Source organism: Herpailurus yagouaroundi, unplaced genomic scaffold, assembly GCF_014898765.1.
Source record: "Herpailurus yagouaroundi ecotype Mexico unplaced genomic scaffold, PumYag 221, whole genome shotgun sequence".
In the NCBI taxonomy this organism is placed as follows: Eukaryota; Metazoa; Chordata; class Mammalia; order Carnivora; family Felidae; genus Herpailurus; species Herpailurus yagouaroundi.
The window spans coordinates 16144611-16167479 of NW_024412452.1; the positions used below are offsets into that span (position 1 = coordinate 16144611).

General features: G+C 39.7%; 1 long non-coding RNA gene across 5 annotated transcripts in view; it reads left to right on the plus strand.

Moving 5' to 3' along the window:
• The window catches only part of LOC121019088 (uncharacterized), a 525799-nt gene that overhangs the window by 482251 nt on the left and 20679 nt on the right, over nucleotides 1-22869 (plus strand). For 3 of the 5 annotated variants that reach the window (XR_005785440.1, XR_005785442.1, XR_005785443.1), the window contains one exon: nucleotides 3569-3643. This is a non-coding gene — a long non-coding RNA (uncharacterized LOC121019088). Of the gene's footprint in view, nucleotides 1-3568; nucleotides 3644-11783; nucleotides 12013-22869 lie in introns of those variants that run through there. The other 2 variants (XR_005785441.1, XR_005785444.1) reach the window with 1 other exon arrangement.

Consider the following 22869-nt stretch of genomic DNA (forward strand, 5'->3'; position numbering starts at 1 on the left):
GGCTCCAGGCTCCGAGCCATCAGCCCAGAGCCCGACGCGGGGCTCGAACTCACGGACCGCGAGATCGTGACCTGAGCTGAAGTCGGACGCTTAACCGACTGAGCCACCCAGGCGCCCCAGAAATTTTTGATATGCCTGTATGGTTTGCGTTAAATTTCTTTTGGAAAGTGCCATGCTAGACAATACTATCTCCCCTAGCATCAGTTTTAAGAAAGGCCAAAAGGAAAATAATGTGCTGTGGGCCATGAGAAAGATGCCAGTAGCAAGGGAACCCATATAATCATCTTTTGTTATCAAACCAAAAAATAAATACAAGTAAAATCAGAGAAATCTTTTTCAAAATAAAGTTATCAGTAAAGTTGGTAAAGGGCCAAATGAAAAACAAGATAGCTTCAAAGTATTCATATTCAAATTCATATGTCAGCCAGTTATTCTCTTCCTTGATATCAAATGCTGATTATTTGGTCCCAGACTCAGCCCCCGGTGGACCCGCTGCTGTGTAAGCTTACACGTGCCTTCATTTTTTCCTTGCCGGTCATTCCACTAGCTGTGCTGACCACCCATGCCTGATTTCTGTGCATTTTACCTGGTCTAAGGCAAAGGATAAATTCTAATCATCTTATGGTTCTAGTCACTGGCCTTTCCGGAAAACTCCACTTTTTTTTTTTTTTTTTTTTTTTTAAATCTTACACAGACTTGTCATACAGAATGAGTCTCTGGGTGCTTTTCAACCCCTGTGGTTCCTTGTACCCTTGTCTGGAGATACCTTCCTCTTTCAAACTCCAGGCCATGTGTTCAGTAGGGAAGCTGATAGACGTAGGGACCTGAATCTTCTTCCATGTGATCACAGACTGAATATGCAAAGTGGGCTCGACAATAGTACCAGCCTTGCGCCTTGTGGAGTTGTCGTGAGGATTGACAAATTAACCCACGTAAACCCCTGGAATACTGCCCACAGCATGGCATGCTAAGTGCTTCACGAACCTTAGTCACTGGTATTTTCAGTTGTCTTTGGATTAGAATAGGGCCAAGTGTACATGAAGGTATTCCTGTTCCCCATCTACTCATGTACCTGCTCCTGTCCTGCCTGTAAACCCATTGGGCAGATCAACTGCAACATCTGAGCCCCATGGCAGAGAGCAGGCAGTACAACCGAGAACAGATCAGACAAGAGGAAAGCAGCTCCTACCACATTGTTATTAGAGCTTGATGAACAACTCTGATCATCACACAGTTTAAAATTATGGGATTCAGGGCCAAAGCCCAGGGATTTGTTTCAAATCGGTAAATCCCCAGAAGAGGAAGTCTCTAAAGCAGATGCCAGGAAAGCACACCCAGAAGGCGCATGCAACAGGCTGCGAAGGGTTTTGTTTGCAAGGCCGTGGGGGCTGTGCTCCATTCCAGCGTGGGGCTGAAAGGTTGCAGGATAGAACAAAAGCAGACGGCAGGCTGGAGAGGGAGGAATGGAGAACCACCTCCCACTCCGGTCAATAATTGGAGATGGATGATGGTACCCGCTGCATAACCTCACTCTGCAACTTTTATGGGAAGGTTTGACAAACGACACCAGCAAAAGGTACAAGAGAGTGATTAAAACCAGCCCTTGTGAAGGCAGAGATAACTGTCCTGGGGCTTGAGTCTCCTTGAGGCTCCCCATTCCCACCCCCACCCCCCACCACTGCCTTGAGTTTTCCAGAACTTTCTTTCATCTCGTCACGTCCTTCCCCTCTCCCTCTACTGCTCCCTTTACACAAACTTGTTCTTTGGCATCATCTTATCCAGTAGACTCTGTGTGGCTGGACTTGGAATGAAAGTATTCACTCATTCAGTGCATCAAAATGCTCATCAGCTTGCTGTCTAAACAGGAATTTTTGGCATATATTTACCAAAAGAACATGCCCCAAAATCCTTACAAAGAAACTTCCCTGTTGAGGGAAATCACCAAGTCTTCTATTAAAAACAGATTCTCAGGCCTCAACGGAGATTTACTGAATCTGAATTTTCCAGGGAGAGGGTGGCCTCTGGAGAGATGCAGGGAATCTTATCCTCGGGGAAACCCAGGGAAACTGCTGAGCTTTGTCGTGCCACTTCCCTTGCAGGAAGTTAGCCTGGGGTGGAAAAAGTCCGTTCTAGTTCTCTGATCTTTAAGCTCTTCCTCCAATTTGTCTGAATGCTTCTGTTAAACTAAGATTCAAGTGGTGACCCATTAAAGGGACAAAACCAATCAAAGGAAAAATCACAGGGCTGCAGACCCTCAGACGTGCTGATGTCCCATGGTAATTGAACTGGACCAGATCAGAGTGACCACAGCCAGAAGGCTGTGTCCTGGAAGAAGCCGGGATATGGTGACAAATGTTAGGAGGCACTGATGGTGGCCAGGAAATGAATTATGCTCAGGAATGGTGGTCTTCAACTTGCTTGCAGTCTTCCCTTCGGTATTCAGAGCTGTGGGGAAATGTCACCCTACCTGCTGGAAAGATGAGTTTCTAGTTCTGTCAAACATACTCCTGTTTTCAAGCATGTCTTGACCAGCTTCCCAGAGCAAGAAAAACATGGAAATGTGCTGCATGTAAGCACCTTGAGAAAACGTGCCTGGGAACTCAGGCCAAAAATAACAAATGACTTGACTCCACATATATTTGCAGCTTGTCAGAAATCAAGTCCACCCTCCCCCTTTACCTGGGTAAAAGAAGATATAGGCTACCCCTAAAAACCCTTTTCTTTGTCCAGTAGATGAGCCTGGAAAAACCATTACTGAACTTGGAGTCCTTGTTGGGCATCATGTTTATTGTTTCCTGCACAAACTGGGCAGATGATGCTAAAAAAGCCACGGCTAGGTTTAGCATGCAGTTTGTTAATACTGTCCTTTAAGAATAAACAACAAAGTGACTCCTACAGACTCTATCTTCCCTGTCCCCGATATTTCCACATGCTTTACATATGCTGTATTAAACCTAATACAGTTATTATTAAGGTATCAATATATGCCCAATAAATGCATGTGGGGAGAGGCAGGAGGAACCAGTGAGCACTCTCTCAGGGTGGCCTGTGGGAAATGATGGGACAATTAAGGCATTATTAGGGATCTATGTATAGGATTCTCCGTAGGCCCCCACAACGGCTACAGTCAGCAACACCTGTGCAAGATAGCATGGAGAATAATGGAAAGGTAATATTTCTGAACCTTACAAGGCAGGCCAAACTCATTTAAAATGACAGCTGTCATTAATATAAACGTGTATTGCAGTGCCATGGGAGGGGGGTACTATTAAGTACTGGAGAGGCAGGATCACCTGGAATACCGAACAATAGCAATACATGGGCCCTGACCTTACTCTTCGCACAAAGGGACCGCCATGACACGTACCAGACTAAGGGTCACAAATGATCATCTAAAGAAATCCAAAGAAGAAAAGCTCCCAGGCAAAAGAATGAGCTTGGTGGTACCTGCCTAGTTGATGACCTTTTCCCTTTCTTTCCTTTTTTTTTTTTTTTTAACTGTCCTTCAAGGGGGCTGAAAAGCAATTTTCATGCTATGGCTCTAAATATCGGTTTATCCCTCCGACAGGGTTCTGAGCGTGCCCAGTAGGGATGATTTAACACCGCGCTGATGACTTGCAACAGAAGATCGTCATGTGAAAAGGTAAGTCTGCCGCAGCTAATGGGCTCCTGTTTCAAGGGATGCTGTGTGTACATTACCAGCGTACGGGGAAGGTGCAGAAAGGCCCAGGCAGCCATTAGGAATGGAGTGTTGTTGATGATGAAAAGGCACTTTACCGGTGAGGGAATGGTGGGAGAGAGAAGGCTTATCTGTCTTTTTGATTAGAAATGCATGCTTCCTTTCATCATCTGAGCTGAAAAATTGGCTTCTGCTCTTGGTTTATGAAACCATTTTTCTTTTTCCTTTCTTTCCAGGTTTGCAAACTGCTTAATAAATTAGTTACTGTGAGGTACATGGGTGCCACAATAACCTTAGAGGCTTTTCCCAAATGCATCCTTAATATTTTATAAGTATTTAAATAGATTTATTCAATTTGAGCTGGCTGATTTATTCAAGCTAGCATTCCGGCACAAAAAGGGGGTTCTATGCAGATTAAAGCTCATCAAAAAAATTTAAGATGTGCTGATGAAGTTTTTTTAGGGATTAGAGCAAAACTTTTGGATACAGCTAATTGAGCAAACAGGGTAAAGAAACCATCAGAAGCATAGAAGCTTGAAATGGAAGCTTCAGGCCTATGGTCACATAGGATGTTCTGAACCATTCATTCATTCATTCATTCATTCAACCAGCATGGTGGAGATGTTTGGGAACTGTGCTAAGCACTGGTGCCTTTCTGTCATTCTGTTAAATCCAGCTTTAAAAGAGCATAGGACCAAAACTTGCATCTACATAGCTCTCAGCCCAAGGAAGACAGCAAAAGTCAGATCATCTTATATAAATTATTCTGAGCAGCGAATGAAAGGGTAACCCCCCTGTCTGAAAGGGAAAACAAGATTTTTGGCCCTAAAGGGTGGTTCTTATCTCCAGCATAAAGTGACTTGAGTCTCCTAGGAGTTGCTGTGCGGTGACTCCAATGTCAGCAGGTGCGGGGAGGCCAACCCCCGCCCTGTCATGCCTTGGGCCCCCGTTAAACCCCATGCTGGAACTTCAGTGCTTCCAAAGACCCCCCTGATCCCCTGATCACTCAAAGACTGCTGATTGTCCAAACAGTCTGTGAACAGCTAAATTCTATTCTACCAGATAAAAAAGCAGACTTGGAGATTTATGTCAGGTCACAAAAGCTTCATAGAAAGTAGTCAGAATTAAAGAGAACATAAATCATCTTTTCAAAATATATTTTTTCTTATATACCAGATTTCTACACGCAGAATATTCGTCAAGTATTAAATCTAAATAGTCAGACATCCAATCCTAAAGAGGATGAAATATGTTAGAAAGTACACAATGATCAGTTTCAAGCGGCATAACAGATAATGCCCCAGTGATGCTTTAGAGACTAGATGAACAATTAAGGTAATTATCCATACCAAAAACTATTTTATAGAAATGTGCTACAAAGAAAAGAATTACATCAGGGTCTAAACGATCAGAAAGCAGCAGCCACATGGGCAGTCTTTTGGAGGCCTTACCTTTTCTTTTCTCCACTATTATCTGTTTGACTAAGAGAGCTGAAAATTATACCATTTGTGTTAGAATCAAATGCAAATGGAATAATTGTCCCTTCTCTAATCAAAACACATTTGTGGATTGAAATACCACATGGGGCAATTTTCAGTTAATCATGGATGTTAATAAATATGACTCTAAGCTCATAAACAAACATTACTTTGGCTAATATAATATAGGAAATTATTGTTAAGCTTGATCAGACCTGTAACAAAAACTGAACTTTGCAGAAAGTCAGCCAATTAACCATCTGAAAATAGAGATGCAAACCAGCAGTAATGAAAGATTAGATTTAGCTAATATGCTTAGACAAATCATGCATTAGCACTAGGAAATATTTAAAGCTGCCTTTGCTGGAAATGGAAAATATTAAGTATTGTCAGAGTATTAGCTTCTTTAAAGAGTAAAACCCAGATGCTTAGTGATTGGAGATTTAAAAACTAGAAAATCAGGTTTACCAAAATCAAAGTTACCCAGAGCCTGAATTATATCCAAGCCTCTAGCAACAAATGGTGTTTTCAAATGAAATAGAAAGATTTAATACTCATTCTATTTCCATCACTGAGCTTATAAGCCAATTTGAGACTCCTTCCTTTAGTCTTCCCTGAGTGTAAAATATGTATTTATTTTGGTGAAAAAAATATCTAAGCGGCTATAAAAGTATTCCAGTCATCTGGAAGACCAGTTCTCGACTCAGTCCTGTAGAGCCTAATCAAGGAAAAGCTGATGACATCACTTCCGGCCCCCTGCACTTCAAATAAAAACACTAAGCTTAAACCACAGATTGATATGTAAGCCAGAGCCCAAATACCTTCTTTCTACATTTACTCATTTCAAAATTATAATATGTTCCTCCAAGCTGACCTTTTCTCATTGACAGCAGTGGGAAAGCCTTCCACGTGCTTTCCACTCTGAAAAAGTCTGCTGTTGGGTCATTGTACACATGAAAGAGACTGCCCTGAAGAGGAAGCAATGTGAGGAGTCTTTTTCCCAGTTTTATTGAGAAATAATTAACATGCATCACTGTATAAATTGAAGGCATACGGTATGGTGGTTTGATTTACATATATTGTGAAATGATTGCCATGGTAGGTTCAGCTAACATCCATCTTCTCATATAGGCACAATAAAAAGAGAAGAAAGAAGAAAAGAAAAAAATTTTCTCCTTGTGATGAGAACTCTTAGGACTTACTCTCTTAATGATTTCCTGTATATTACACAGCAGTGTTATGGCTATAGTCATCGTGTTGTTATTACATCCCTAGTACTTATTTATCTTATAGCTGGAAGTTTGTACATTTGACCACCTTCCTCTAGTTCCCCCTCCTTTTACCCCCACCTCTGGTAACCACAATTCTGTCTTTTTTTCTGAGTTTGTTTCTGTTTTTGTTCTAGATTCCACATGTAAGTGAATTGTACAGTACATATCTTTCTTTATAAAACTTATTTTACTTAGCAAATGCCTGCAGGAACTATCCATGTTGTCACAAATAGTAGGATTTCCTCATTTTTTGTGGCTGAATATTATCCCATTATATATTCATGCATGTGTGTGCATGTATATATACCACAATTTATTTATCTACTCATCCATTAATAGTCACTTGGGTTGTTTCCATGTCTTGGCTATAGAAATACAGGTATCTTTTTGGGTTTGTGTTTTCATTTCCTTTGGATATATTCCCAAAAGTGGGATTATGGGATCATATGATAGTTCTCTTTTTAATTTTTTTTGAGGATCCGTACTCTTCTCCTCATCCTTGCCAGCATTTCTTATCTCTATCATGCTCATAGGTGTAAAGTGGTATCTTACTATGTTTTTAGTTTGCATTTCCCTGATGACTAGTGATGCTGAACATTTTTTTCATGTACCTGTTGGCTTTTTGTATATCTTCTTTGGAACAATGTCAATTTAGGTCTTTGCCCATTTTTATTTTTATTTTTTATTTTTTTAATTAATTAATTAATTAATTTATGTATTTATTTATTTATTTTGAGAGAGACAGAGACAGCTTGAGTGGGGGAAGGGCAGAGAGACACACAGAGAGAATCCCATCCAGGCTCTGCATTGTCAGCACAGAGCCCCCATGTGGGGCTCCAACTCACAAACTGAACCACAAAATCATGACCTGAGCTGAAACCAAGAGTCGGACACTTAACCACCTGAGCCACCCAGGCACCCCTGCCTATTTTTAAAAATTGGGTTATTTACTTTTTTGGCTATTGAGTTGTAGGAGTTATTTATATGTTTTGGATACTAACCCCTTATCAAATATCTGGTTTGCAAATATTTTTCCCATTCTGTAGGTTGCTTTTTCACTTTGTTGATGGTTTCCTTTGCTGTACAGAAGCTTTTTAGTTTGATGTGGTCCCACTTGTTTTTCATCTTGTTTCTTGTGCTGTAAGTATCATATCACAATATCATTACCAAGGTTCATGTCAAGGAGTATAATTGCTGTTTTCATCTAAGAGTTTTATGGTTTCAGGTCTTACATTTAAGTCTTTAATCCACTGTGAGTTAATTGTTTTTGAGTGGTGTAAAATAGGAGTCCAGTTTCATTCTTTTACATGTGAACATTCAATTTTCCCAAAACCATTTATTAAAGAGATTGTCTTTTCTCGTTGAGTATTCTTGACTCCCTTGTCAAATATTAGTTGACTATATATGCATAGGTTTATTTCTAGTCTCTCAATTCCATTCTCTTGGTCTATTTGTCTGTTTTTATGCCACTACCATGCTGTTTTGATGACTATAGGTTCATAATATAGCTTGAAATCAGGGAGTGTGGTGCCTCCTGCTTTGTTCTTCTTCTCCTGATTTGTTTCAGGATTTCTTTGGCTATCTGGTATCTTTGTGGTTTCATGTAAATTTTAGGAGTGTTTTGTGTGCTTCTATAAAAAATGCATTAGAATCTTGATAGGGTTGAATCTATCGATGGCTTTTGGTAGTATTGTCATTTTAACAATACTAATTCTTCCAATCCATGAATATGAGATACTTTCCCATTTATTTGTGCCTTCTTTCTTTTATCAGTGTCTTGTAGTTTTCAGTGTGGAGACCTTTCACTTCCTTGGCTAAATTTATTACTAAGTATTTTATGTTTTTGATGCTATTGTAAATGAGGTCAATTTCTTTTTTTCCAGAAAATTCATTGTTAGTATATAGAAACACTACTGATTTTTGTATGTTAATTTTATATTCTGAAACTTTACTGAATTCATTGATTAAATCTAATAGTTTTTTTAGTTGAATCTTTAGGATTCTTTGCATGTAAGTTATGTACTCTGCAAAGACAAACAATTTTACTTCTTACTTTCCAATACTGATACCTTTTATTTCTTTTTCTTGCGTGATTGCCCTAGCTAGGACTTCAAGTACTGTGTGGATTAGGGGTGGAAACAGTGGGCACCCTTGTCTTGTTTCTGATCTTAGAGGAAAAACTTTCAACCTTTCACCACTGAGTATGATGATAGCTATCAGCTCATCACATGTGTCCTTCACTATGTTCAATATGTTCTTTCTCTGCCTAATTTGTTAAGAGTTTTTATTATGAATAGATGCTGAATTTTGTCAAATGTTTTTTCTGCATCTATTGAGATGATCATATGATTCTTTTTTAAATGTTTCTAATGATTTGTTTGTTTGTTTGTTTGTTTGTTTGTTTGTTTGTTTTGAGAGAGAGAGAGAGAGAGAGACAGTGGGGGAGGTAGAGAGGGAGACAGAGGATCTGAATCAGGCTCTGCACTGTAAGCGCAGAGCCTGATGCTGGCTGGGCTTGAACTCACAAACCATGAGATCATGACCTGAGCTGAAGTTGGACGCTCAACTGACTGAGCCACCCAGGCACCCCTCTTTTCTTTTGTTCTATTAATGTGATGTCTCACATTAATTGATTTACATATATTGAACCATGCTTACATCCCAGAGATAAATCCCACTTGATCATGGTGAATGATCCTTTTAATATGCTGCTAAATTCAGTTCGCTCAATTGTTAAGAATGTTTACACTTAAAGGCGCTTGGGTGGCTCAGTCAGTTACACATACGACTTCGGCTCAGGTCATGATCTCATGGTTCGTGAGTTTGAGCCACATGTCGGGTTCTGTGCTGACAGCTCAGAGCCTGGAGCCTGCTTCAAATTCTGTGACTTCCTCTCTCTCTGCTCCTCCCCTGCTCATGCATGTGCTCTTCTCTCTCTCAAAAATAAATAAACATTTAAAAAGATTTTTTTAATGTTTGCATCTATATTTATTAGGGATATTGGCCTATAGTTATCTTTTCTTGCAGTGTTATTTCTGATTTTGGTATCAGGATAATTCTGACCTCATAAAATGAGTTGAGAGTGTTGCATTTAGTGAAATGGAATATTGACATATAAGCTTTAGGGAGAAACAGCAATATTTTATCTGTTACAGATTTTTTTTTTTATTTCTGAGTCAATCTGTAGATCAATCTGTACAAATCTGGGCAACTTAGTGAAGTACAAGTGTAAGATCATACTCTAAGCATATAAGAAATGCAAGGTTCCATCTGAATGATTCCAATAATAAAGGCAAAAATCAACACTTACTTTGAATTATTTAGGTAACTGTCGCTCTTCTCCATTTGTACTAAAAATGTAGACCTAAGTCTAGAAAAGGAAAAGAAACCTGAGTGACAAGACACTGAGTGCCTCTAAGGGGGCCAATTTCAATATGTGTGGAATCTTTCTACAATCTACCTTCTACTTTTTACAAAATTCCAATATTGTCAAATATGGCAATCAATGCATATGGCTAGTGAGATTAATAATTGTGTCTGCTTACCAAACACGATGTAATTGTCAGTCTTTGTATTTATGTTGATTTAACTTCTTAAACTTTTGCAACAATCCTATAAGGTAGGTACTATTTTTTTTTTTCAACATTTATTTATTTTTGGGACAGAGAGAGACACAGCATGAACGGGGGAGGGGCAGAGAGAGAGGGAGACACAGAATCGGAAACAGGCTCCAGGCTCTGAGCCATCAGCCCAGAGCCTGACGCGGGGCTCGAACCCACGGACTGCGAGATCGTGACCTGGCTGAAGTCGGATGCTTAACCGACTGCGCCACCCAGGCGCCCCGGTAGGTACTATTTTTAATCCTCATTTTTTAGATGAGAAACTGCAGGTTAGAGAGGATAAGACACTTATCCTGGTTAATGGTATAGTTGAGATTTGAACCCAGGCAGACTTAAGAACTGCTGGTGAGGATTAATGAAAGCATAACCTTTCAAACATATGCTGTCAGTATTCTGAATTGCTTACATTAAAATATTCTGTGCAAACCAAAATTATAAAAGGTGCCCATTCCACATGGTGTACAATAAAATAAGTACCCCTATTAAAAAACAGAATTTCTATTTTTTATCTTTAGGTTAACTGCTTGTTGCTCTGTTTTCTCCATTATCAAGGAAATAGAGTAAAAGAAATATTTATTGTGCTGTGGGTCTTTGACTGAATCCGCTCATCCTTCTTCCTTACCGAAAACCAGACTAAATATTTCTGAATGTCTACATTTAAAATTTTCTAACATTAATGAATAAACTGTACCTGGAATACTCTAACAAGTTCCCCACATGTCAGCAGGCCTCACATTCTACTGATTTGATTGCACCCGTGCACTCATGGGCTGACCCTTTCTGGGTCCATCCATCCTTGGATATTTCTGACCATGTAAAATAGTGACTATTTTGAAAATCACTGCTGGAAGACCATCAAGAAGGCAATGAGCTTACAAGCCATAATATCTTAAAGAAACCTATAAATGAAATAGGTCAAGGATGAGGCACAGAAGTGGCTGGGAAAAAAAAAATCTACATTTAGTTTATACAACTTCAGCTCCCTGTCTGTTCACATTCCATATAAGGAACAGTAACTTTTCAAGCAAGCAGGCCTGGACATATTTCTTGGCCTTATAATTCTCACAGTTCTAGACATTCCAAGGTAGAGGGTCATTCAAACAAAGTTGTAATTTCTTGTGTATATTTATTTCCAAAGTATCTTATGCATAGTTTCCCAGTGAAATCATAGATGGAGGCTAGGGGAATGCTAGCTGGGCTATTTTTCAAGCATGTCTAGAAGGAACATTCAAAAAGTACTGCTCTTGGCCTTCTTAAGCAAAAGGGCCAGACTTGAGCTGGAATGCTACAGCAATAGCTTTCCCCACTGTGCAGTTCACTTGAACTGCAGCTTTTGACTTGAAGATCATTTAAGAAGAGAAGAGGGAGGAAAGACGTTCATGAGATTTAAAGAACAAATTTCCCTGTGGTCACTTAGGAGAATGACATACATAACACACATGCCAGACTGGTGGGGCAGTTATAACAGAGTCCAACAAGAATATTCTGAGAGGCCAGCCATCAACATTCAAGTGTCTCCTCCATATCCCAACCACTCACCAGCACAGCATCCGTGAGGGTAGTACTTACTGCCATAGTTCTTTGAATGCCTCATCAGTGAAAGAAGTTAGACAGACCAAGATGGCAGCATGTTCTCCTTAGAGCTAGTCACTACTGAAAATTAGAAGTTAAGTTTTTAGTAGTTTTTTTCACTGTACTTAAAAATAACCAAATGGTGTATTTTTTACATCTTTAGGTGAAATTTAAAAGGCAAGACACCTAATAAAATGAAGAAGTTTTGAAAATCTGCACAGATCTAGCAATGATCATTTTTAACCCCCAGACAATAAGAATAGTTTAGTACAAAGACTAAATTATTTAAGGAAAAAGTAGTTTACTCTCTATTCATTCAACAAATATTTATTGTTATCCATTCATTTAGCCCTTATTGAGCAGACATTCTTTTTTTATAAATGTTTATTTATTTATTTATTTTTGAGAGAGCAAGTAGGGGAGGGGGAGAAGGAGAGGGAGAAAGAGAACCCCAAGCAGGCTCTGCACTGCCAGTGCGAAGCCTGACACAGGGTTCAATCTCATCAACCATGAGATCATCACCTGAGCCAAAACCAGGAGTCAGAGGCTTAAGTGACTGAGCCACCCAAGTGCCATGAGAAGACATTCTTGTAGGCACGTGGGATATATCAGTGAACAAGATGTTGATACATGCCCTCCTGTATCTTACATCTTCATGGTGAGAGAAATTCAATAAACAATAAAAACAATAAATTAGAAATTTTTCCTATAAGTTAAAGCATGTTAAATGCTAAGGAAGATAGAGAAAATTGAATAGACTGAGGGGATCAGGAGTTTGGGAGTTGGGGACAGCATAGGTTGCCCTCTTAAATACAGTGGCCAGAGTAAACCTCATTGAGAAGGTGAAGGACAGTTACGCAAATACTTCTAGGTGAGGGATTGAGCTATATGTAGATATGTGAGGAAGAGCCTAGAGTTCAAGGAACAGCAGGTATCTGTAAATATTGTGGCTCTTTGCCCCAAAAGGTACTAGAAGCTGTTGTGGGGATTTGCCCAGAAGAGAGCTGTGACCAACTATGTTTCTAAATTAAGAAACTATATTCCATGAAGGTTTCCTCAGACAATTAAGATATGTATGTATGTAAGTACGGTCTCTTATTTCTTTTTTTTTTTTTAATGTATATTAATTTTTGAGTGAGTGAGAGAGAGACAGAGAGCACCAGCAGGGGAGGAGCAGAGAGAGAGGGAGACACAGAATCTGAAGCAGGCTCCAGGCTCTGAGTTGTCAGCACAGAGCCCATCGCAGGGCTTAAACCCATGAACCATTGGATGATGACCTGAGCCAAAGTCAAACGTTTAACCGACTGAGCCACCTGGGCGCCCCCAGTCTCTTATTTCTTAAAAATGCTACCAAATCACCATCAGACACCGAGTGTTAGTTCTCTAGTTGGGAAAATAGAACAGTGTTGCTCGGTCTAAATTTATTTACCCATTAATCCTAAAGCCTAATCAGGCATTTGCTGAATTAGATTCTACTGGTATTTATTAAACTGTCTACTTCGGTGCTAGAAAATGTGCCCATCATAACTGGGAATAAAGGATACCAAGGGAAGAAGGGTATAAAATACACTTTGTCTCTTAATCTCCCTCAAGTTCAGGCTTCTCATCTGCAAAACAAAAGATTAGCTTCTATTTCTGGAAGTTTAGTGAGGATTAAAAGTCAAACACCTGGAATGGCGTGGGGCACGCATGTTGTAGTTAGTCACTTAACAAACACTGTGTGTCTCTCACTAAAATCAATGAAAGATGTTATTGTTTTAAAATTAAAGTAAGATGAAGCCTACGGGGTACCAACTTTGCTATTGGAGAAGTTAAGTGACATCCATGTACTTGCAAAACAGAATTTTAGAAGATGTTCAGAAAGAAGTTTGAAATGGGCTTGGAATATTTGGAACCTTTGGGCAGTCAGAAATTAAAGTCAGCCAAAGTGCACTGAGAGTGCAGGATTTTGTATGAAATTCCCAACGAGAAATTGTAGTACAGCTCTAATGCATAAATACTGTATACAACACTCACTAAAACCTGTATGTGGCAAATGAAGACAAAATAGACAATGACTTAAAAGAAAACTGTGCTCTTTTATCACATTTTTGAGAAACTGTTCTTTTTTTATTTGTTTAAAATTTTTGTAAATGTTTGTTTATTTTTGAGAGAGAGACAGAACATGAGCAAGGGAGGGGCAGAGAGAGAGGGATACACAGAATCTGAAGCAGCCTCTAGACTCTGAGCCATCAGCACAGAGCCCTCCCTACAGGGGGCTCAAACTCACAAACCTCAAGATCATGACCTGAGCCAAAGTCAGATTCTTAACCAACTGAGCCACCCAGGCACCCCTGAAACTATCCTTAATTATATTAGACAGAGACTACAGAGAACATAACCTGGTGTTGGAATGCTTAAATGTACCCACTTACTTCTGCTGTTGACTTTGATCAAACTTCTTAACCTACTGGGATTTGAGATGGAGAACAATCTAACACACATGGAAAACAGAGATATTTGGGTACAAAGGATCCCCAAACTTGCTGCCGCCATCTGCAAGTAAGTTCAGCGTGGAGATTGCTGAGAGAGACTTTAGATCATGTGCCCTTGATCCCCAAAGTTCGGCCAATGGCCAGTCAGAGACTTACCCTTGAAAGACAGGACTAGGCAATATAGTATGTGCTTGGCCAAAATACAGTCCACTTTCTGCTGCTCCACCCACCACCCCACCTCTGACCTCATACCCTTATGTTGCAAGGGCTGCAGGATCCAAGATAAGACTGTGGTTTAGAAGGATCTACAGAAGACTACTTTGCCTGAAAGCAAGGATCCAGTGGGTCCTGGAGGCAACATAGCTATGATACCCAATTAGCTGGGAGTTCATTTAGCAACACACACAATTCCCTTTATTTGATGTACTTTCAGCATTGCTTATGAGCTATATCCTACTTAGGAGTATGAACTCTCCAATTATTTGCCTTACATTATGAATCATTTATCTAGTCAATCTAATATTCTTCCCTTATGCATCTTAATACCTCAATTAACTATTATGAGTCATTTGTTATTTGTATACCAGAAAACTGCTTTCCAAGTTATTACTTATTGGTCATAATCAATTAGGGAAGTTTTTAGAGTATGGTTGTCTTATATAAATACACTGGTAAAGTTCAGCTCCTATGATTTCTGACAATTAAATTGTTCTGTCACTTGGGGACTCTCATTAATCTCAACTTGTCATCCTTGTTTATGCAGGTTATAATGGGCTATGTGTGTAAGTGAAATGAGACGCTAAAAGGCTTTGGCTTTTTAACTCTTTGATGAAAGTAAAATTGAAATCCTTTCTTAAAATGGTGACTTTGATTTGTACAGTCTGAAGGAGCTGTATTCGAAACAGTGGCCCATCAATTCCACCATAACCCACAGTGATCTTTATGTAGATTTGTGATTAAGTGTCTAGAAAAAGATGAATTGGCTCCTGGCCATGGATTCTTAATATTTGTATATCCGGAAAAGGAAATCACAGAGAAAAAAAGTCAAATTGTGTCACTCTTCATCTTTACTGGTCAACTTATAAAAAAGCTCTGGAGGAGCGCCTGGGTGGCGCAGTCGGTTGAGCGTCCGACTTCAGCCAGGTCACGATCTCACGGTCCGTGAGTTCGAGCCCCGCGTCGGGCTCTGAGCTGATGGCTCGGAGCCTGGAGCCCGTTTCCGATTCTGTGTCTCCCTCTCTCTCTGCCCCTCCCCCGTTCATGCTCTGTCTTTCTCTGTCCCAAAAATAAATAAACGTTGAAAAAAAAATTTAAAAAAGCTCTGGATAGAACTATAATATATGTGAGTAAAAAGGAAGAATCATCATAGTGGTCAGAAAGGTCCTGGGGAAAAATTTAGATGTCAAGTGCCATTGACGATGATTTGATCCATGGCAGGGATTTAAATGCAAGGAGTTGTGGTGAGACTACTACAGGATTAGTATTAAGATGTAATTTATTGGGCATCATTATTTATGATGTAAAATATGCAAACAGTGCATTAATTAAATGCAGGTGTCCCTACCTTTAGCAAAACCTCTGACAATAATTAAATTATACAAAGTGACCCAAGTCAACAGATTAGAAATCTGAACAGAAATCTAAGAGCTTTAATAAAGTCATAAATCACTATAAAGGAAATGGTAGGTATGATTACATTGAGAGTGAGTCTGAAAAGCATGTATAATAATAGAGCTGATGAAAAAAGGATCTGTAATAGAACTGTAAGGAACACGGGGAGTTCATATGCCTAGATGAAGCTACTGATCAGAAACTGGTTTGAGAAATAAAAATTTGGCAAAAGATACTTTAAAAAAAGAGTCCGGGTTCGCCACTTTTGACTTCCCAAGAAAATTTAACGGTCTCATATTTGTTGAGCCTCATCACTCTGTGATGTTAAGCATGGTGGAAAGCATTCTTTGAAAAAAGCTTTAGTAACTCTGAGTCTCCTGTCTAGTGTAATACCTTAGAACCCATTCCTGAAGAATGAAAAAATCAGTCATGAAAGAACTTTAGAACATAGAATCACTACTTAGCATCAGACATCCTTTATTATGATTCTGTGATTCCATTTTTACCATTCTGTTCTCTCCTATACACAATGCCACTGGTGCCTTTCCTGTATAAATATAGCTGTCCTTGATGGAACACTTCTTATGTGCCAAGCACTGTACTGCATTCTCAATTATCTGCACAAAAGCCCGAGAAAGTAGTTATACTTATTATACCCTTTTAATAGACAGACAGGAAGTTTCAGTAACTTGCTGAAGGTTAAGTCCAAGGATGTACCAAATCTGCCTGCCTCTGACCCCAGTCCTTGAGAGCAAGGACTGAATCTCGTTTACTTTTAATTCCCTCGTAATGCATAACACAAAGTAGTTATTGATAATATCAGAGGAAGACAGTGAAAGAAGGAGACAGGTATGAAGAAGGAGTTTCTTAGCTCAATAATTTACTGTACCAATCTAGCATAGGAGGCCGTATGATAAGGAAATGCTATGAAATACCAGTTAGGAAGCATGGTGGCTTATCCAACGCTACTGCTGGTGTGTTGTTACACAAATAATTTAGTTTATTTCAGCCTCCATTCCTTGTCTATAAAACAAGGAGATGGCCCAAGTGATCGTTCTGCTCCCTTGCAGCCCTCACATTCTCTGATTTTATGTTTCAAAAAAAATTATAAATTTCTGATTTATGTTTTATATTTCAAAGATGTTTCTTTACAGCCCCACCAGTCGCCATGATAAACGTGTCTTGTATTAAAACCCCGCCCATGTACCAACCACTTTGTATACATTATCTTCTGTGATCCTCATAACAACTCTGTGAGGATAGTATTATCATTCTCATTCAGCAGAGAAAGTGAAGCTTAGCAGGTTTACAAGCTCAAGGTCATGCAGTCAGTGAGTAGAAGTAAGGCAACCCTGATCTCATACATTTAGAAATTTACAAGTCTACCAGAACTTGAGAACTGTTGAAACTCTTACTAAATGGCTTCTTAGAAAGCACAAAATACTATCCTATGACCCTGAAAAGTTTCCAATGTGATTTCCTCAATCAACAGGGGTCTGGGACTTGAGAAGATGAAACAATCATTGAGATGTGATTTTTGGAATTGCCACATTCACAGCCATGACTGCGTCTCTAACCCTGGGCGAACATCTCACAAAAACATCAGATCACTGCAAACCTGTCAACACTTGGCCGTCTCCACCATCTCTCCCAAGGCCAGGCCCCAAGAGCACTTTCTGTCTGTACTACTCGGTCGTCACTTAATCACACACTCCCCCATCTAGCCTGTTGCTTCATGTGCCTTACTCTTGCCTTGCCAACACAAATACTAGTTCCTTAAGGACAGAAACTGAGCTTTGTATTTCTTTCCAGCCTCACAGTATCTACAGCAGAGTTGAACCCATTAAGTGATCCTCCCTTTCATTCAACTTATTCATCACATTTTCAGCAGGGGATCAATCAGTGTGCTCTTTCTCTGCCCCAGTTCTTGTGTCCTAAAAGCACTAGCTACGTTCAACTGTTACTCGACTACAAACCACCCTGAAGTGTCTTCAGAACCACACTGTGCTTCTGATCCTGGCATTTGACTGCCAAAAGTGATCTGGTGCCAAGGTGAAGAATGTTGGCAGAGATGCCTTCTGCCTTCCAGGGAGGGGTTTGATTCTTGTAGAGGGCTTCAGGTGATAGTTCTCTATAAGTCCAAGGATGGTAAGTTTAAAATCAGGCCCAAGATACAGGGAGAATAATAAAATCCCCAAGACCCCAGGGAATCCTACCAGCCCCTTCTCTTCCAGTTATGCTTGCCTGTCCTGCTATCAAAGCTGAGACCATTGACTTGAGATTCCTTCTACTCAGCAATATGGATGATATGGACACCTGATTTCTGGTTCAACAAATACTGCACTGCAGAAAACCCTTCAGAAAACTCATGATGGCAGAATCCACATTTTTCAAAACATATCATCCTGAAAGCATCTCTCTGAGTATAGAGCAAATGGGGCTTGGGTAAAAGGTCTTGATATCCATGTGAGGACCACGGACTTTGCAAATCAAAAGAGCAAGGTCTTAATCATTGGCCCTCAAACTCCCCCATCTTTGTAGGAGCTACCATATGGGATGATGTGGTTCGCTCCTTCCAAAAACACGCCGCAATATGACATTACACAACTGTCACTCTGGGCAAAGTTATTTGAGTTCAGTAACAAAATTCAAAGATAGTTTAAAGATATACCCTAGAGTATTAGAAACATTTTCTCCCACACATCTGGAAAGTTGAAGTGCAAAATATTAAGGTCTACAATGGAAATTGGAAGATAATTTGCATTTTTGTTCATCAAAGAAGTAGATGTAAACTGAAAACAGGAAAATAATAGAGGAACCAAGAACACTCAGTAAAAATCGTTACTACATGCTAATACATACTGTGAGCCAAGCTCTTGATAATTTTTTTTTCATTTAATTGTCACAAAGACCCTGTGAAGTAGAATCTATCCCCATTTTGTAACTGAGACTTAAAGCTTCAGACACCCCTAGTAATAATATAATTACTAAATGCTAGCACAGATATTCAAATCCAGATCTGACCAACTCCAAGGCCAGGTTGTTAATCACCAAAATTTAGTTTATTTGTCTATCCTGGCAGATGATTGGGCATTCAGGGCTGGTCTTAGAGTTTGGTGTGTATGATTAATGAAATTGGAAGGATAAGGGACAATTGCCAGCTTCCCTAGATTCCTTCCTTCCATATGGCCCTGCTGAGCAGGTGCAGTGGGTCCCCTTAGGTTTGCTAGTTAAGGGACAGTACATCAAATAAGGCTAGAGTCAAAGGCGAGGGTAGAAGTGCTGACTTTAAACATGTTCTTTGAAAGTGCTGTTATTTGAAAAAGCTGTACAGTGTCAGAGCTGAGCAGGGATCCAGCTGTGAATAGCACTCTGCAGAGTGTTGATAGAATCTGGGCTGTCCAGCTGTGAAGGGCCCGGAAGTGCTTGAAGAGGTGACAAGCACCGAGCCTCCCCCAGCCCTCCCCAACAGCTGTGGCCATTAACAACAGAAGCTACAGAGACTCACTGCAGCCAAAAGCCACAACACTACACTCTCAGCCTTACGCTTTGTCACCTTGTCGGGAGCCTTAAGGCACCTGCACCAATCACAATAGACAAAAAAAAAAAAAAAAATGAAATAACAGCTACCCCAAGGTACAACAATGGCTCTGACATTGGACCACAATAATGGCCCAACTCCATGAGGAGTATCGGAGAGGTCAAACCAGAGAAATCTTTCCTTGGGCTCTTGCCAGCTCCCCTACCTTGGTCAATGAGTAGAAAATGAAAATGGGGTATGGTTGGCTTGTCATCCAGAGATTATGTAGAAAGTGACAACAATGTGATATAGCGGAATCAGCAGGGGCTTTGGAGTCGGGGACCTAGGTTCAAATCCTGATGCTTCTGTGTACTAGTTATGCAACTTTTATGAATTAAATAAGCCCATCAAGCCTATCTTTTCTCATCTTTAAAGAGAGTAATAGTAATTTCCTTTTAGAATTACAGAAAATCCTGAGATAAAATATAAATCTCTATATATAGTGGATTTCTAAAAATATTCATTTTCTTTCCTTTTCCCATACATTCACAGAGGGGTAAAAATAGCAATTTTCTGCTAAGAAATCTCATGGGATGCAAAGCCTAGAAATACCAGGTGAAAAAGTAAGGCACTTATGGAGACCTTGAAGTGTAACATAGATTGCCAGCGGAAATGTTACTGGGGGAAATGAGTGGGTTACATAAAGGAATGTGTTAAAGTGCTCAGAACTTCCCTTTCCAGTTTTGATTATTTTGGATTCCTAGAATGGTTTAGGCATCTGTGGGCAATGTCATGAATACAGTGAGTACTTCCAACACTGGCAACATCTGAATCAGTATTTTTGCCCCAAATGGAAAACTATATTCAACACTGTCAAATGCAGAAGTTTGCATGTAAACAAAAATGTTTAGAAACTGTGACCTCATCTTTACCTATAAAGGCTCTACCATCTTTCAAGTTCACATCCTGTTACCAAGTACTCTATCAATATCTCTGTTCCAGAAAATGCAACATAAACTGGTTTAAGCTAAAACTATGTAGAGTTCAGGTAGCTCATAAATGTAGGGTTCAGGCAGTTCAGGGGTCCAGTTCAGTTTCAGTTCCAGATTGATACAGACCTCAAATGAGGTCAGCAGGATCCAACTCTCTACTGGGCTTCTCTGTACTCACTACACTTGAGGATCTCCATAGTGGCCCACAGCACCTGCAGGCTCCCTTTGTCAAAAAAGTTCAGTCCAACAAAAGAGAGAAATTGCCTCTGGGATGGCACACATGCACATGTGTGTACACACACACACACACACACACACAACATTTGATGCCCAGATTGGTGTTTTATGTGTGTTGGCAAATTCATCTATAGCCAGGTGAGTAGACTTTGAGCATTAGCCTGGCATGTGAGGCCCTGGGAATAAAGTCAGTTGGAACATTGACTAAGAATAAAGAGGCATGGTAGTCCCAAAGTAAATTGGGTTATGGTTGTCACACAAAAGTAATGTAGATATTCCATAGAAAAATCAACCAACATCCACTATTACACTCTAGCCCCACAGAACAATGGTCTTCATGTCCTTTACACATTTACTAACTTCTTTTGTGCCACTCACATAGTACTTATCATATGCAACCTTGTATCTTAGGTTAATGATCAGTGCCTTGAGGGCAGAGGCTATTTTAAGTGTGTCTCCATCAATATCGTCTTTCACAGTGCTTTGCCCACAGTGAATAAATTAAGGGAATTTAATAGAAATTAATGAATTTAACATACATAAACATTGTAAGTGAATAATTGAAGTCAAAAGTTGAAATAGTTGACCTGTAGAAGAGATTAAGAGAAACAATGTTAGAATTATATGGTATCTGGGGGTGTGGAAGAAAAGGAAATCAGAGGCCCTTTATTCAAAAATTGCTGTCAGAAATCCCCAAATTCCTTAAGGAATTTATTAAAGAGATTGAGAGGGCATATTGCTCAAAAACACTAAATATTCTCTGTGGGAAAGTAACTTTAACTATCCAAGTCAAACCACCAAGATAAATAATTAAAGGAAAATATTCCAAAAGGTAGGTGAATTAATCAGAATGGGGAGGATAGATAGGAGACAAAGGCTCTGGAAAGAAGAAGGAGAAGGAGAAGGAGAAGAACACAGTTTTCAGTACTCTACCAAGAATTTGGGAGAAAATTTTCAAATACGAAAGAGAAATTCCCTATCAAAATTACACAAAAAGTCTGTAGGATTAAATCTGGTCACCATCAAATCCCGTCTGGAGAAAGTCTTCATAGCTATAAGACAGAAAAGTTGATTAAGTCTCTTACATACAACCACACTGGTTTTAAATTAACCTCTGGGCTACGGGGTCATGGAGTATAGATGACTTGTTTTATTAACTATCACCAATTTTACCTTGCCGGGACTTCACAGAACACAAGCAGGTTTAAGAAGTTTGTTATAACTCCATTGCTGAGAAAGGTGTTTCAACTGAGGATCTCCTTTTAGGAAAAGCAGTTAAATGTGTCTTGGGTGAGGAGAACTTCTGGCAAAATAAAAGAGACAGAAAATTATGACCAGTGGGCCAAATTCAGCTGTTTTTGTAAAGTTTTATTGACATACATCCATGTCCCTTTGCTTAGTATTATCTAATAGCTGCTTTCTGTTCCTGTAAGAGCAAAGTTGAGAAGTTCGCATGGGTCATATGGTCCAAAACGCTTAAAATAGTCATCATCTAGACATTTACAGAAAGAATCTACTGACCTCTGCCATAGAAAAGAGAATATCCCAGCCCATATAAACCAAGGGTGGCTTTTCTACCTGTTCTTAAAGAATCAGGCATATTCGGGGCGCCTGGGTGGCGCAGTCGGTTAAGCGTCCGACTTCAGCCAGGTCACGATCTCACGGTCCATGAGTTCGAGCCCCGCGTCAGGCTCTGGGCTGATGGCTCAGAGCCTGGAGCCTGTTTCCGGTTCTGTGTCTCCCTCTCTCTCTGCCCCTTCCCCGTTCATGCTCTGTCTCTCTCTGTCCCCAAAAAATAAATAAACGTTGAAAAAAAAATTAAAAAAAAAAAAAAAAGAATCAGGCATATTAATGGCAAGATGGCAGCAAGATGGTTTCTCAGCGTTAGTAAGGACTCAGGCACTGTGAGTAGGGAAAGCAAAGGAGATGGAGACAAAGCAGCATTTCTGGTTGCTGGGTAGAAGGCTCACTGAGAAACCAACAGGGAGCAAGATGTGAGAGGGGCTAGGCCTCCATAGAGAGAAAGAGAGAGAGGGAAGCAATTAGCAGAAAAGCATCCAGTGCCTTTGTCTGCCTCAAAGTGTTTCTCTTGCCTGCTACTGCTGCACATTTGAATGTTTTATTTCTTCGACCCTCTGAGCATTACCAAACAGTTATTATCTGAGCTTCTAACAAACAATTATTCCCGCTCCTAATTTATATTTCAATCATTTTAACTACTGATCTTATGATCACATCCAGGCTCTGATCACATTAGTGTCTATTAACTATGCAGCAACCAATAAAATCTGCATGAGAGACTTATTCCATATATACTCCCTTAGCACAATTTATTAAAATAATGTAGACTATTAACGTTTAAACTAAATGTAATATATATATTTAATATAAAAATTCTCATTACTGTGATTAATA